Here is a 15703-nt window from a genome sequence, read left to right on the forward strand (position 1 = left end):
TGCAAAGAATGCTTGGCTAGAAGCATACTTTTCCAGTAAAAACACAACATGGCTTATTAACTGCGGCACTTGGAAGAGGCTATTCAACATGAAGTGAATTTTTTTTTTTTAGCTCAAGACCGAAAACATGTGTTCAGATATACGTTTTCTTTGGCTTCAGGCACCAATTTGACTGACTACATTAGCAGGGTCTCCAAGCCCTTTTAGTGTACACTAGCTTCAGTACAAATGAAGTGGTATTCTATTAAACATGCCAGGGTACTGCCGCTGAGAGCAAGGTTAAAACCTCCTGACTTTTTCAGAATATATTAAGCGGAAAATAATGGAAACAAAAAGCTGCATTAGGTACCTCGTTAAGATTTTTGTAGCTGCTGATCAGCAACCTTGTTATGGCAACAGTTTTCAAAGTCACTGCAAGAAATGTTAATTGTGGCGATGGTGGGGTGGGGACGATGCACAATGAACTGCGGGAGCAGTACTATTAGTGTTACCCTGAGAACAGATTATGCCATTTCCATTCTATCTTTGAATTCTGGTGGGTGTAGGGTGATGTGACTCTGAATGATGTCAGATTACCCAGCCTACATTTTTCTTGGAAAGAAGCTCCCTCCTCCACTTCTCTAGCAGGAGGGCTTATAAATACTGAGTTTAGGAAATCTCAGCTTCATCAGACTCTGAAACGATCCCCACGCTATCTGGGATTTCTTTAATCGGACAACTGGAAGGCGTACGCTTCTTGAATACCTGGAAACACCAGAATATGCTCGCTTAGGCTTGTGAAATGGTGAGAACCGATAACAAGGGGTGGTTTTCTGGACTAATCCCCAGGAAACAGGACTTCACTCTCCCCAGTGTGGGCTGCAATCCAGCCGATCTTGGGCACATTTGTAAGTGGGTCACAATGTCATTTCTCTTCTCTCCCATTAAAATACTAATTGTAAAAGCTTTTGTCTCTTATCTGCAGCTAACAAACTGGCAACACTGCACAAAGGGGAAGAGTGCAACTCAGTCCAACATGCCTAAAGGGTACACTATCTCCATATCATGCATGGATTTGCACACCTTTGCTTCTCACTCCCTTCCCAGGTCTATCACAGAAAGCCATGAAGTGGAGGGGTGCAGTGGGGCTAGCCCCCACCACACCAGCCAGGGCTGCATATGCATCATCAGGCACTAACCCTTGGTTGTGCAGCACCCAGCCATCTCCCAGGATGCACCATTAAATATAAAAAGAGCAAGCAAATTTTCACCCTCCCTGTGCCAACACACACACACACACACACACACACACACACACACACACACAGAGGCTGCAGCCTGGGTAGACAAACTATGAGGATTACTCAGTTTACATTTGAGACATATATTTATCTTTACAAAGATAAAAGATCTTAAACCCCAGTCAAGGGGAACACATTCTCCCTCCTCTCAATCCTGAGGTGTTTTTCCCAACAATGCAGACAGTTCATGCCAGCACTCGCTCTGCTCAACCAGATGATTTTTTTTCCTTTCCTATCAGGAGGCTGCAGACCGTGCATCTGTGCAAGATTAGGACAGATACTTCTATTACCCCTTTTTGTTGTGCTGTCACAGGTGGGGAGGCAGAGAGATGCTGGTTTGGTACAGTCAACCACAATATACCCAGGGCCTGACATTTCTCCCCACTGTGGCAGCGCATATGAGGGTGGGCATCCTCCTTGTTCTCCACCTTCTCTATCAGGGAGCAGCTCCAGTAACACTCCAGCCAGTATTAACCATCTGGCAACAGACCCAAAGCATCGAGCCCACAAAGAAAACAAACATCAAACTCTGCTTATTTCCACTGCTGATGAACTAAAGCAGGACAGAGACAGGGTAAATTACAAAGATTATCTCCTTTCATGCGAAAATCATTTGCACAACACTACTCTCCTCTTCATATCACATCAAGCAAACTCCCAGTGATACTAAAAGGGGCATGGAGATCTGCTAATGCCAGACCTGTGAGATGGTGCCTATATTACTCATTTCACCTCCAGCTTTTTAAGTGCTTGAAAAAGACCTCTCTCACAATGAAAAAAGGAACTGCACATGCCATATTCAGAAGCATTTGTTTGTTTTGTGGAAATAAATGCACAAACTCAATTATTCTTTTTCCTACAGAAAAATACAATGCAGTGTTCTTTTTTTCCTTGGGTTAAGACAAAAAAGAAAAAAAACACCTCCACATCCAAAATCCAGAATTTTAAAACCTTTTTAAATGTCTTTCCAACATGCACTGAAGCTTTAAAAATCAATTCTGAAACTTGTTGAAAAAGGAAAAGAAAAAGTAATTTTCAGGTTCGACAACTCTTCCCGCACACATACACCCTTACATAAGCACTCATGTGCAAACTTTTCTATTAGAAAAGTCAGGCATACAGGGAAAGAAGTCTGTCCCCAGGTATGCACAGAAATCCCAGACACACTGCTGGAAGATGGAAAGACGGAGCAGCCTTCAGTATATAGCTGTGCCAGGAAACACAGAACTCCTCTGCTCTTCTGACAAATCTGAATATTTAAATGTGAGGGGAAAGTAAGAGTAACACCATCTTCTTTGAGATAACTCTGCTGGTACAAGTGTGTTAATGCTGGCTACAGATGTGCTAAAGTATATGCGTGTAAAAGGCAAAGACTTTTTATGATACACTGAAACACGCATTTTTATTTATCACAAGACCAGCGAGCAGGGTTTTTCCTCTGCTGAATAATTTCACCCCTGGCTCTCTCCCCTCTGCTTCTTACATTTCTGCTTCTCCTATAACCTTTTGGTGCCTCTTTACTCCCGAAATACAGTTACTGCTGAAGCATTTACATCTCATCCAAGATGCTTGTCTCACACTTGGTACACCTGATGAGTCCTAAAGGGAGCTGCTGCCATGTAAGGCTGATTCGCTCTACACTTAGTGCCACCTCATCTGTATCAGTGTCCCATTTACCTTTACAGTTACAACTCAGACTCACTGATACGCTGTCCGCAAATGTCAGGCTGAGCTCTGAGTTGTCTGTTGCTCACTTCCTCTGCCTCTTAAATCTGCGAGGGAATCTCTAAGACAATATTCTGCTGACCTAGTGTAATTTTTCTGGTGCTTCTTAATTTTTTTGTGCTTACCCTGATCTGTAAAACAGCACTTTGCACATTATGGTCTGTTAGTGAAACATATGCATTTTTTCTCCAAGCATCTTTCTTGCTGCTTTATTCCTCTCTATTTTGAGCAACTTTCAGCTGAGAACAATGTCAGACTGACAGGGAGAGAGCCCAAGCACAATTCCTTTCTTTTATCAAAAGCTAAAGGCAAGCTCTCTGTCTTCTTTTCTGTACTCTAAGAAACTGCACCCTCTTTCAGTCTGCCTTAATCACTGAAAAGTCCCTGTTCACCAAACCAATGTGCTGGGCACGTACATGACCAAACTTGTCAACACAAATCCATTTGAAAGACCAGGACTCAAATCCCCAAATTCCCAACCGAGAGGGATGAGTTATACTGATGTAGGGGCTGCTCTCCACTGCTATACAGTCCCATATCTCTGCAGATGATGAACAGAGACAGTCTCAGACAACGTGCCTGTGCAGGAAGACTTCAGCAGAAAGCTGCAGGGAGTCTGGAAATACAACCTCCTGCTGCTGGAGGCTGTATTGGAGGGCCAAGTGAAGCCTTCCCAGCTGTCAGTGCAAGCAGTTGCACCAGCAGAAGGTCCCTGGCTGAATCATGCCCACACAGCCAAAACAGTCAGTAAGAGTTGAGCACCTTGTTTCTCACTCTCCCTCTGGGAGAAGGAGGAGGACGACTCTTCATTTAGCCCTTGAAGAGGAAAAAAATGGGATCTTGTCCTTCCATTCTGCTGTCAGAGGTGCTGAATGCTAAAATCCTCATCTGATTTCTTAGGGAGAAGGAGGTGGCACTAAAGGAGGAAGAAGGGCAGCAGTAACAGGAAGCTACCACCCAGAAACCCTCCCATCCCACTTGGCACTTAAATGACTTCTCCATCTAAGAAACTATTTTCACTGAACAAATAAAAGTATTGCCATACCCTAAAACATTCACTAGCTCAAAAATTATCAGGCTGGCTTCTGAAGAGAAAGTTAAGCGTGTGTCACAGAAATGTTGTACCATGCCCGCTGTAATGGCTGCTGAAGAAGGCAGCACTGCAGTTGAGTCATTAGGTTAAAATTAGTTTACCATGGGATGGGAGAGACAGGCATTTCATAGATTATTCTGTTGTGGTTTAACCCCAGCAACAACTAAGCACCACACAGTCACTTGCTCACTCCATCCCAGTGGGATGGGGAAGAGAACTAGAAGGATAAAAGTGAGGAAACTTGTGGGTTAAGATAAAGACAGTTTAATAGGTAAAGCAGAAGCTGCATGCACAAGCAAAGCAATTCAAAGAATTCATTCACCACTTCCCATTGACTGGCAGGTGTTCAGCCATCTCCAGGAAAGCAGGGCTCCATCATACCTAACGGCTACTTAGGAAGACAAATGCCATCACTCTAAATGTTCTCCCTTCCTTCTTCTCCACCCAGCTTCATACGCTGAGCATGACACCATATGGTACGGAATATCCCTTTGCTCAGCTGGGGTCAGCTGTCCTGGCTGTGTCACCTCCCAGCTGCTTGTGCATCCACAGCCTGCTCACTGGTGGGGTGGTGTGAGGAGCAGAAAAGGCCTTGGCTCTGTGCAAGTACTGTTCAGCAGTAACAAGAACATCCCTGTGTTATCATCACTGTTTTCAGTACAGATGCAAAACGTCACCCCACACCAGCTACTTTGAAAAAAATTATCCTAGCCAAAACTGTAAGGACAGACAGGCCTGTTTAAAAACTACCTCAGAATCTGAGCCTAGCAGGACTACTCACAGAAAACCACAAAATAATGTAAGGAGGATCATATTTTCTGTTGAATTCTACAAGACTTAGCACAAAGACATCTGTCTCTGTCCTTCTTCACCACTGCTGCAATTCACCTGCTTCCTGACTGTATTACAAATTTAGAAAAACCAAAGAACACCTCACAAACAGCTAAAAAATAAAAAATAACCTGCTACTTTTCTCCCAGATCTGGAACATAGACTTTAGCTCAAAAGGCTCCCAACCATTTCTGAACCATTTTTGTTTTCTACAGGCATACACTTAGGAAGATACAATGCTGTCTGAGAGATGACCCCAACTGCTCCTTGAAAAAGGCTTACAAACAATGAAAACAACAAAAGCACATTAGCAAGCAGAAGCATGGCTCTTTATTTGCAGGCATTACCCAGTGTCAATAAACACTGATAAAAAAATGAGCATATCAGGCAACTAAAGCCCAGTGTATTGTTATGTGACAAAAAAAAACCTTTAAAACCTCGATTTTCAGGCCAAAACCTATTTTGGGACTGTTGAAAGCCGCCAACCAGCCAGCAGCCAACTAAGATGTGCACGGTGACCAACTGCTACATTGGTTCACCAACATCCATCACATAAATTGATTAAATAGAGTCTGCATCAATCATTTAATATAGGAGAAATAAAGCCATTGTAATAGAATATAGTTTGCAGGATCAATACTTCCTGCTACGGAAATAAATGTTTCGACAACACCTTGACATGTATTTCTCTCCAGTACCTCATCCATGTTCTGCTACTTAGGTGAGAGAGGGAAATTGTTAACCTTGCTTTTCAGAGACTCTGAAATCCTTACAAAACCCAGCTGTGACATCTAAGCCTGTAGGGAGCCACACAAATCCTCTTCCCCACTCAGGGGGCTCTTGGAGAGAGAAAACAGTACTGAAACACCAGGCAGCTACAGATGCAGGATGCTGCCAGCCTGGTCTGCATGCCACAATGGAGTTCTTCATTGGGAACACGGTGCAGGAGCATGGTCCCGCTCTCCCACCATTCTCAACACAAAATATCTGAGGATGCAACCCATGCAAGCTTCAGGTGAACAGCATCTCAGCGTTGGACTTTTCTCTCTAAAATTTCATAGCATGAACTTGACCTGAAGGAAATGAAAGGAAGAAGGCAATGAGTTTATGTCCTTAGGTTATGCAAGAGCAGCAAAGAGAATACAGGATCAGCAATCCAAAGCTCCACCACCACAGCAGTGTGGGGAGGGAAAGGTAAACATTTCCTTTCCATGCTGTTCTTTTAAAGAGAACCTAATGGTATGGAAAACTATGGTGGATATGGTGCTGCAAACATAAGTAACTTAAAAACTCCACTGGCTCCTCATTTTCATCATACACATTGTAGCTTTCTAGCTTATTATCCAAAAAAAAACCCCAAAGTGACATAAATGTGGAGACCAAGCCCCTACACTACAAGTGGAATTTAAGAACTTATGACTTGCTTGGCTACAGCAGAAAAGTGAATGAGTAAAACAGGCCTATTCTGCTCCGTCATTCTCACTCGTAATGGCTGTACAAAGCTTGCCAACAGCTCTTCCTCAGCCTTTGAGAACAGCCGAGGAGCCTGTTCCAAGTGAAGTATAAAAAAGTTTATCACTAGGTAGTTTTACAGTAAAGCAACTTCTGCTCTCTTTTGTTAGCCTTTAATCTGTGTTTGTTTGTTTTTTTTTAAATAGGTACAAGCAGGGACAGTTACAGGGCAGAAAGCTGAACAGGGAGGGATTTTTGTGTTTCCACAAGGAAATCCCTATTCAAATGCATGCTAAAATACAGCACTCTTAAAAATCCCCCTGCGATTTCCAGCCATTGTCAGTGTTGGTACCACCTACAGATAACAGAGGGAGGAAGGGGGGGATGCCTCAAAGGTGATGTTCGGACCTTTCCCCTACACAGGACCTTTCCTTTGCCATATTCGGGAGCTCTGCCTTTGTTCAGTCTAGTTCAAATGGCTCGAGTGATGTGGCTTCCACCCCTTCCCACCAGAGATTATTCCACATTCTAACAGAATTTACTCGCTGGAAGTTTTTCTGGATTTCAGCCTGCATTTTCTGCACTGACTTTTATCCCATTACTCCTAGTCATACTGCTTGGACCACCCAAAACAATTCTTCTCCAGATCTGGATATTTATACTCCTTGGGTGCAGGACTGGTAGTTTTAACATCACCCTGTTTCTTCCCTCACTTTATCTCTCATTCAGACAAACCACATGTATTTAATTCTTAATCCTTCTTCTCTTCTCTAGTCCGTTAATCACTTTTGTTGCAGCTGTCTGAATTCCCTGCAATTTGCCAAAGTCCTTCTGGTAATGAAAGACCCACATGCGTATGAACTTTGTATCTCCTAAAGCTCTGTCTGATAAAAGACACGGACTAATACACATGCACACAGAAACACAGCAGACGTTTTCCAAATTTGTTCTTTTTATAGAAAGAGCTTAGTTTCTTTCAGGCAGGAAGCAAAAGGCATTTGTCTTTTTAAGTCCCTTAACAGAGGTGGAAAAGTAACATACCATACTTCTTTTTTTTTCAGATAAGAAACTGCCTGACTCCCAACTGTTTTCCACAATTGCTCATTCTGCCTTGCAAAAGTAGTGTATTTATCAATGCCTTTATCTTCCAGGAAGAGCGCTTTAAGGAAGCCCATGTGGAAACTTCATGTTCTAGTTTTCAGAAATTGTTTGAGTCACCTTCAGAAACAGATCAGTGAGCTGCTTAACAGTACCCTATAACTGCCTCTATCTCTCTCCTGCTTCCTTTTTGTTATAAAAACTGGTAGGGATGCAGATATGAACAGAGAACCCAAATTCGGCATTCCCCTTCCTTAGGATCTTAGGATTAGGAAGTTCCTTAGAACTTCACGTTGCTGATGAGAAACAAAATAATGTAGAGAAGGGAAAATCTCTTTTAGGGTCCAGGGTAAAACTCCTGCCACCCTGATGCGGAAGTGCATCTTTGCTCCACCAGAAACTGTGCTGATATTGATCTCTGTGCAGCTACTACCTTCTCCCCAAATGGGCTTTTAAATATAATATATACTTTAGTATGTTGAATCCTGAATACTTTTAAGGCAATTCAGTAACTACCAACCATTGTGGAAGATTAACTTCCCAGCTTTAGTTTGGTGCCAGATATATAATAAAGAGCTTGATTTTGCAGACAGATAAGTACATGCGACTTCAAGTTCTACTTAACTGGAGTTAGAATAGGAAAAAACAAAGGAAAAGAGCACATACAACATGCAAATGCACTTTAAACTGAACACTCACTCACTGCAAGGCAGGGCAGAGGGAGAAACGTCCTTGCAGGTTGATGCCACTTACCTATAGGCAACTTCTCTCCTCTAGCAAGACAACTATGGGTATCTAGCACTAGAAGTCATTTTATTCCTTGCAAACATTTAGGATATTTTCATAGCAATAGAGTTGCAAACAACAAAAAACATGTTCAAATAGCCACTGAAAACCTGTTTCCCTCTCCTAGTCTTAATCTGTATGCTTACACTATCCAACATGCATTTTTATTCAGAAGTTAAATAAGTCACCCAAAACTCTTCTTTACTCTCTCTTTTCATACCAACAAATCATGTACATACAAATATAAAGAGAAACTCTTAAAGTCATTATGACATTATTTGTACCCTGAAGCGAGTCATAATTTGTATGCACCCTGCCAAGTTCTTTCTGTCAAAGCTAAAGTAATTATTAGGAAGTATGAAAGCAGGTGTCACTTCTGGCAAGTTGTAAGATGGCTTTATATTCTCAGTTGCAATGGGATAAAAATGATCCCTAAAAAGAGCATAGCAGGCTATTACTTTACATCCAGTATATATGTGACACATAACAGTTGTCGCCTGTATTTTTTTTTTCTTCTTTGGTATTTTAATCAAAGATTCAAACTCCTAAAAGACAAAACCTAAAAATATGTGCAAAATCAATCCCATTTTGCATAATTTCTATTTAGTTTCATAACCAACTGTCAAGCCATCTGACCCTCATTTGCATGTGCTATAAGGCAGCCAGCCGAGCTCGCTTCCACCACAGCGAGACACATACTCTGTCCCTGCTCACTCCCACGTATGAACCTCCAGCTTCTTGGACGAATCTCTGCTACAGCATTTCAGGACAGAGGGGACAGTGATTGTTATGATTACAGGACCCAAACTTTTCCAACTTGGGTGCCTAAATTTAAACGCCTAACTCCATCTTTAGGCATCTGAATTAGCTGCTAGCATTTCAAAGGTGCCAGGCACCCAGCATTTCCTACTTGTTTCTGTTCAACTTGCCAAAAAGAACATCTGCTTTTAATTAATTCATTGAGAGCTGCAGGTACGCAGGACCTTTGAAAGCCATCCCACTTACTTCAGTCCCTAAATATAAATCCAGGTGCCTACCTCTAGGCAGTAAACTTTAAAAATGCTGTTAAAGAAAAATATAGCCTTAGTAAGTAAATACTAGAAAAAACACTTGCAGATATACTCAAGGCCTTTGGAGTCTTTTTCCATACTTGCCATATGACGTGATGTGAAAGAAAGTAGATCTGATTTTGTTGTAAAGTAGCATTTCATGCTGTAACTGGAGTACCTACATTGCTAATAATTAACGTAAGTATAATAAGGCAAGGCATTCAGGGAAACTTTCTTCAAAAGCTGCTCCTCTTCCTTCGATAAGTAACCAAGCAAACCAACCCCCAAAAGTGGTTGTATTTATGCTAAGAGTTTAGGGAAATTGCAAATTTACTAGTGTATTTATTATGCAAGTTTATTTTATTTTTTCTTTCATTCAGCCAGACACCCACATTCTTGACAGTGTAGAACTTGAAAAGATTTTTTTTGTTGTTTTTAATTTAAAAACTGCAAACGGAAGAAAAATACAGGCTACCACCTGCCTCTGCAAATCTTTCGCGTGAGCATTTGTGCTTCTGAGCACGAAGCAACTGACTACCCTGTAAAGAATAATATTCTAACACAGCGGCAATATTCCACCCTACAGTAGGGCACTGTCTAAAAAGACAACATGATAATGCATGTATGCACGTACGTAAAATGCAGTCCTGCATCTGGGACCAGGATACCATGCTGCAAGACCAAGAGATGCTCTCCCAAGGGCTGCCCAGAGAACCTCCTGACTCTGGAAAGGAGCACTGCCCACTGGTGTCAATGGAGAAACTCACAGGTCAGGGGCTGCACTATTTTTAAGCAGTATTTGCCAGGTAAGTTTATGCAATTATGTGTATATGTTGTGAGTGTGCAGGATCACATCTAAGCTTTGGATTAAAAAAAAAAAAATCACAGGGTGCACACAACATGCAGTTAGTTTGTACCTCTGTGGGACAAAAAGGCTGGTATTTGCAAGACTTAAATCTGCACAGCTTCAAGACACTGTACTATGGCTCCAAATGAGGCACGAAAGCCTCAGAACAAAGAAAAAAAAATCATTACTGTTACTATTTTATTTGAAAAAAAAAACAAAACAAAAAACACCGCAAACAAACCCAACAAATTGCCTCAGACTGCAAGCAGGGAAAGGGAAAAGAAAGCGGAAAGCAGAAAGGAAAAATATGCCTGGGCAATCCACAAAGATACTTATGGAAGTTCTGCATAAAGGCTTATGTAACCACAAGGAGTAGGACAGTCCTCCACAAAGGCCTGGTGTCCACCTGTCCTGCCTGCAGCATCCTGAAGAAGCTGCAGTTTGCTTCATCAAGTAAGCTGTTACCCTTGCTGTCATTTCAACACCCACCACAAGCCCTGCTGGCACCATGACCACGTGGGCCACCGCTTCCCTGCCGCGCTGCATCCCCAGAGCCGGTGCTGCCCCAGTCCTCAGCGTGCGAACTCTCTGCAGCTGGGGTGGCACTACAGATTTGTCCTGTCCTGCTGATCTTCTGTTTGCAAACGCCGTGTCTTGCTTCTCATGCGCGGCCCACTCACAGGAACGCAGGTGACCACCATCACCTCCTCAATTATAGGAGACCTAGCAGGCTGCAACTGAGCTCACTTTGAGATCGTGCTGAGGCAGGCTTATCCCTGCGCTTGGTCCAGCAGCACGTTGAAAATAGGCTTTTAATCCTTGCAGACAGGCAGTTGTTCCCCCCACCCACTGGTAGCAGCCACATCTTGCTACCAGTCGCATCAAGGCAGGGAAGAAACGCCAGAGCTAATGCCCAGGCATCACAGCCGCAAGGAAACCTGACCTGGTGAAGCAGTCAAAGCCATTTCCACCAGCATACAGAGCAGACGCCCATTCTGCTCCTCTTCATGCTGCTTCCTGGTGCCTCCTGTGGTGCACAAGGGAATGGAAGCTGGGTACAAAGCCTATCTATCTACTACACTCCCTGTGCTCACTGCAAAAGGATCTGCCTTGCACACTCACCCTGCCCTTCCCACAAGTGACCTGCCAGAAACATAGAGAGGTTACAGGGGTGGTTTAGGGGAAGAGAGACTGATCTTTCCTTGATACACTTAGCAACTGCCTGACACGGTGCATGTGCAAGGTGTGGAGGGGGGGGTCCATCTCACTGTCAGGGATACTTCTTCCCCTTACTACAGTTTGGACCTACGGCTGCAGCCCTCATGCTTCACAGGGACTGCAGTACAGCACAATCAGATACTCTGCAACCTTACCAAATAACCACTTTATGGGTATGCACGCATGCCAGACAAAGCAACAAGAGCTGCAGATTGCCCACCTCATGCAGGAGGAGGCGGCTGGGATGCCGGCCAGCTGCTCTGCCCCGTCTCCTCTCCACCACCGAGAGCCAGGTTGCTCCTCCTCACACACCGCTCTGCAGCCTCCAGCACAGCTCTGTCCAGAGACCAGCAGAGGGACCAGCAGCTCCCACCTGGGTGACTTTTGGGGGAGACAGCGGCGCTCCAGCTTCACGTAGGAAGGTTGGAGAGCAGCCCCCTACCTTCACCCTGCTCCCACCACGGCTCGCTCTGGCTCTGGGAGCTGGCTGGGAGCAACTCTATTTGCTTTTCTTGGACATTCCCAAACTGAGGAGGGAAAAAACAACAACAACAACAACAAAAAAACACGCAAAAAAAAAAAAAAAGGCAGCAAAGCAACAGGAAGAAGCTGGAACAGGGAAAGCCCTCACATACTTAATTGTCTTACATATTGCTTGGGGGAGCATTAGGCACAACAAGCCATCACCCACTGAAGTAGGTCTCTGCTATGTGTCACAGGGCTGCACTACACTTCATCAGGAGCATTGACTGGACGTTGGCAGGAGACAGGTCACTGCTGTTCCTCCGCTCCACCCCGGTTTTGATTTCATCAAAACATTCTCCTCACATTGCTTTGGTTATCTCTTAGAAGGGGAAATACTCTTTTAGTGCACAAGACAGAATGATACTTTTAGGACTTAACAGGAAAGCTTCTACACAAAACAAATGTGCTTCTGGTATGAAGCTTCACTGCCAAATGCCTGGATGAAGCATGCAAGACCAAACACATGCATACCTCCGCAGCCCCACATCGGAGAGAAACACACTGTCCGTGGGATGTGCTAATGCAAACCCGTGTGCTCTGTGTCCTGGCAGCGCAGGCTCAGAGCGGCAGTTCCTTCTGCTGGCTTCCAAGGACCGGTAATTTTGTCTGGGAGGCAACAGGACTCTGAAACAAGGTCTTGCTCATTATTCCCAAGTGGTTTTCTCGATGAAAAGTCTCCACACCATGTGATGGAACAAGCAAATGTTTCTACAACTGTCCCACTGAAAGGTTACTGGGAGGATGTGTCACTCCTGTGAGATGAGGCTGATGGCAAAAGCCCAGCTACATGGGGATGGGGTGTGCCATTAAAAGCAACAAGGCAGTGCTCAGATTTGATTTACTTCAGGGAAAGTGCTCTCCAGTGAGGTTTGAGATGGGAAACAGGGCTGCATTTTGTAGGCGGAGAAGCAGCAAGCCTTTTGGAAGAAGCATTGATACCTGCAACTGAAAGAAACCTAGCTACAAGCTGGTGCGGCTGATTTGAAAGCCTCAACACCTAAAGCACAGACACCTAAGTGTGCTCTTCTAGACACTCGTGCCAGTGCTGCTTCCCCAGCTTCTCATGCCACAGCCTTGCAACTGAAACTCCTGTGTTTTGCACTACAGTATTCTGTCATGCAAGGGACAGCCACAAGAAACACTGCACAGAGGCTGGGGAGCATCACTCATTTTCCTTCTGGTGCCAGCAGGTAACAGCAGAGAGCTGCTGACAGAATAAGGACATTGCCCTCACTGAGGGCATTCCCAAGGGAGCATGCAAAAAAAATCACAGACGCGACCCTATTTTCCCCACACCTTATTACCCCCAAAACACTCTGAGTAGCTGCTTTTGAAGGGGCTAATCCACCCACCGCAGTATTTCTGGCAGACTCACAAAATCCCACACGATTCTGATACCATTTTCTTGCTAAAACCAGCTGCCAAATGAAACTATACATTTGGTGCTTTAATAAAAAAAAAAAAAATAGAAAAAAAGGACAAATCTACTAGTTGTTATTAGTAGTGAAGCAGTGAACATGAAACTGACGGCGTGTGGTGCAAGAACAGAGCTGATCGCTGCACACAGACTCCCTGCAGACAGAGGTTTGAACAACCCGTTCTGCCGCCTGCCACCAAGAATTTGCCTTCTTGTATGTTGCAATTTACACAGATGTTCGCATAATTCCTTGCATATGGACAGCAAACAGAGCATTCATTTCAAGAATGACGTGACTGTCTATGTGGTAAGGATAAGAAGGGAAAACTTTCAACATGCATCCAATGATATAGCTAAATGAGAAGCCAAACTCTTCCCAAATGCACTCCAAGGACTTCTCATGAAGTCAATGACAAAATTCAGACGAGACTTCATAGCACTATTTCTTCCTCTCATTTTAAAAAAACTCAAATTACACTCAGGCATCTTACAATGAGATTCAGGAGCACAAAACTTATCAGGGCACCACAGTATTCATGCACCACTGCAAAACATTAACTAAACTTGCTCTGAAAAATGTTTTAACTATTTATAGAGAAGCCAAGGGGGGAGGGGAGAGAAGAAGACGCTTCCTAGGCTTTTTTTTCTTTTTTTTTTTTTCTTGGCAGACTTTATCTGAAAGCAGCCAAACTCCCTTCTGCTTCTGTAAGACAAACTAACAGAGCAGTGGGTGTGCTGAGGTCACAGGAAGAGAGTACTCAAGCTTGTGCTTAATTCTGGGACAGCCTTGTACCAGGTGCTTTGTCCAAAAACTACTGAATTCCTTCAGGACAGATGCCAGCCCCAAGCCTACTGCAGGTTAGCAGCTGACATTTCATTCACTTCCAAGTGACGCAGGATCACAGCATAGGAATTGAAAAATACCCAGGGCTTCTTCGGGGTGCCCACTGCCTCACAGGACAGAGCTGTCACACTGCACTGATGAACTGGGAAGGGATGCTGGAGGAAAATCACCCTTGTGACAAGTAAAGCATATACAGAAACTTGTATTTGGTTCATTTTCAGAGCAGAAAAGATAACAAATCTGTGTCCAAATAAATGGCTGGAGAGAACATGCAGCATGTGAAGGCCAATGCCAAAAAAATCCCAATTGATTGGATTTATTTTTGTTTTTTTTTTTTTTAACATACTGAATGAATTCCTGAAAATAAGCAAGTTATATACAGAAAAAAAGCAGTTAAGGTCATTTCAGAGGTACTTTCCAGCAACACTTAAAAAGCATGCATGTCTCTCCAATATAAAACAGACTGCAAAGGGCTCTGAGAGTCAATTTCCACACTGTTCTCCCTAAAATAGCATTATTATCACCAGGAATCTCAAGTAAGATCCCACCTTCCTTCTCAGCTGGGCAAAACAACAGGTCTCCAGAGCTCTGTCTCAACAGAGCTGCCATTGGTTCAACAAACTCAAACGCTGTGAAACTGCATCGTCAGCTGCTTGTAACACGTAGCCCTCCTCTGTATATTCCTCTAATGACCTGAACACCCAGGGCATAAGAATTCTACTTCAGCTCCTTGTCCTGACATTTTCTTAACCAAAGAGTAATACAGGAATAAGTAAGACAGCAGAAGGGAGTCACTTTGGAAAGTTGAGCAGCACCAAACAAAACTGCTAGCCTTCTTTTGGTAAGGCAAAAGATTTGTTTAATACTTTTTCCTCCTACTAGATGTATTTACTCTTAAAAATCTATTTCCGCTGTCACTATTTATTGCTGCACATTACTCAGTGGTTCTGAGAAACTGCATGGAAAATCACAGCGTTACGCTTGTTAAATTGACCCTACAGGGCCATACCACCAGTGTATGCATCATCCCAAGAGGCAAGCCTGCCAAGGCCATGCTGTGCATATCATCACTAAATGCAAGGCAAAATGCAAATCTGGCTGTATCACAGTTCATTTGCATAGCTCTCCATCGGTTTTGCACAACCTTTTTACAAAATGCCAATTTACTTCACTTCCCTACAGCTTATTACCACTGTGAGGTACTTAGAGCTTTTATGCAAGGCAGATTTAGTAGTTAAAACATTAAAAGGCGTAATTAAATGCCTTTTGGAAATAGAACATACCCTTCAACATGACAACATAAGGCGCAGGACTCTGGGATACAGAAATGTTAATGTCCCTTCGCAAAGGTGCAGACCCCTCTCTCTCACATGCCTGAGAGCAGCACAGCTTTTTCTGTTTTTTTTAATCTGATCTGCAAAAGCAGAAATATTTGCTTGCAAACTATGAAGGGCCTGAATCCAGTTACTGAGTACACATTTCACTCACATTGATATCAGAATGGATGGCTGCCAGTTTGGTGTCTTGGCTGGCGTTCA

At 43.5% G+C, this 15703-nt stretch overlaps 1 protein-coding gene across 21 annotated transcripts in view; it reads right to left on the reverse strand.

Moving 5' to 3' along the window:
* Positions 1-15703, reverse strand: part of ATXN1 (ataxin 1) — a 223584-nt gene that overhangs the window by 52171 nt on the left and 155710 nt on the right. Inside the window, exon 6 of one of the 21 annotated variants that reach the window (XR_008974250.1) lies at positions 11448-11906. The exons of the other annotated variants lie outside the window; for them this stretch is intronic. The gene's annotated coding sequence lies outside the window, so the exon portion shown is untranslated. Of the gene's footprint in view, positions 1-11447; positions 11907-15703 lie in introns of those variants that run through there. 21 annotated transcript variants of the gene reach the window in all.

This window comes from Pezoporus wallicus, unplaced genomic scaffold (assembly GCF_028554395.1).
Source record: "Pezoporus wallicus isolate ANWC-B61680 ecotype Strahan unplaced genomic scaffold, APGP_CSIRO_Pwel_v1 contig_5485, whole genome shotgun sequence".
Lineage (NCBI taxonomy): Eukaryota > Metazoa > Chordata > Aves > Psittaciformes > Psittacidae > Pezoporus > Pezoporus wallicus.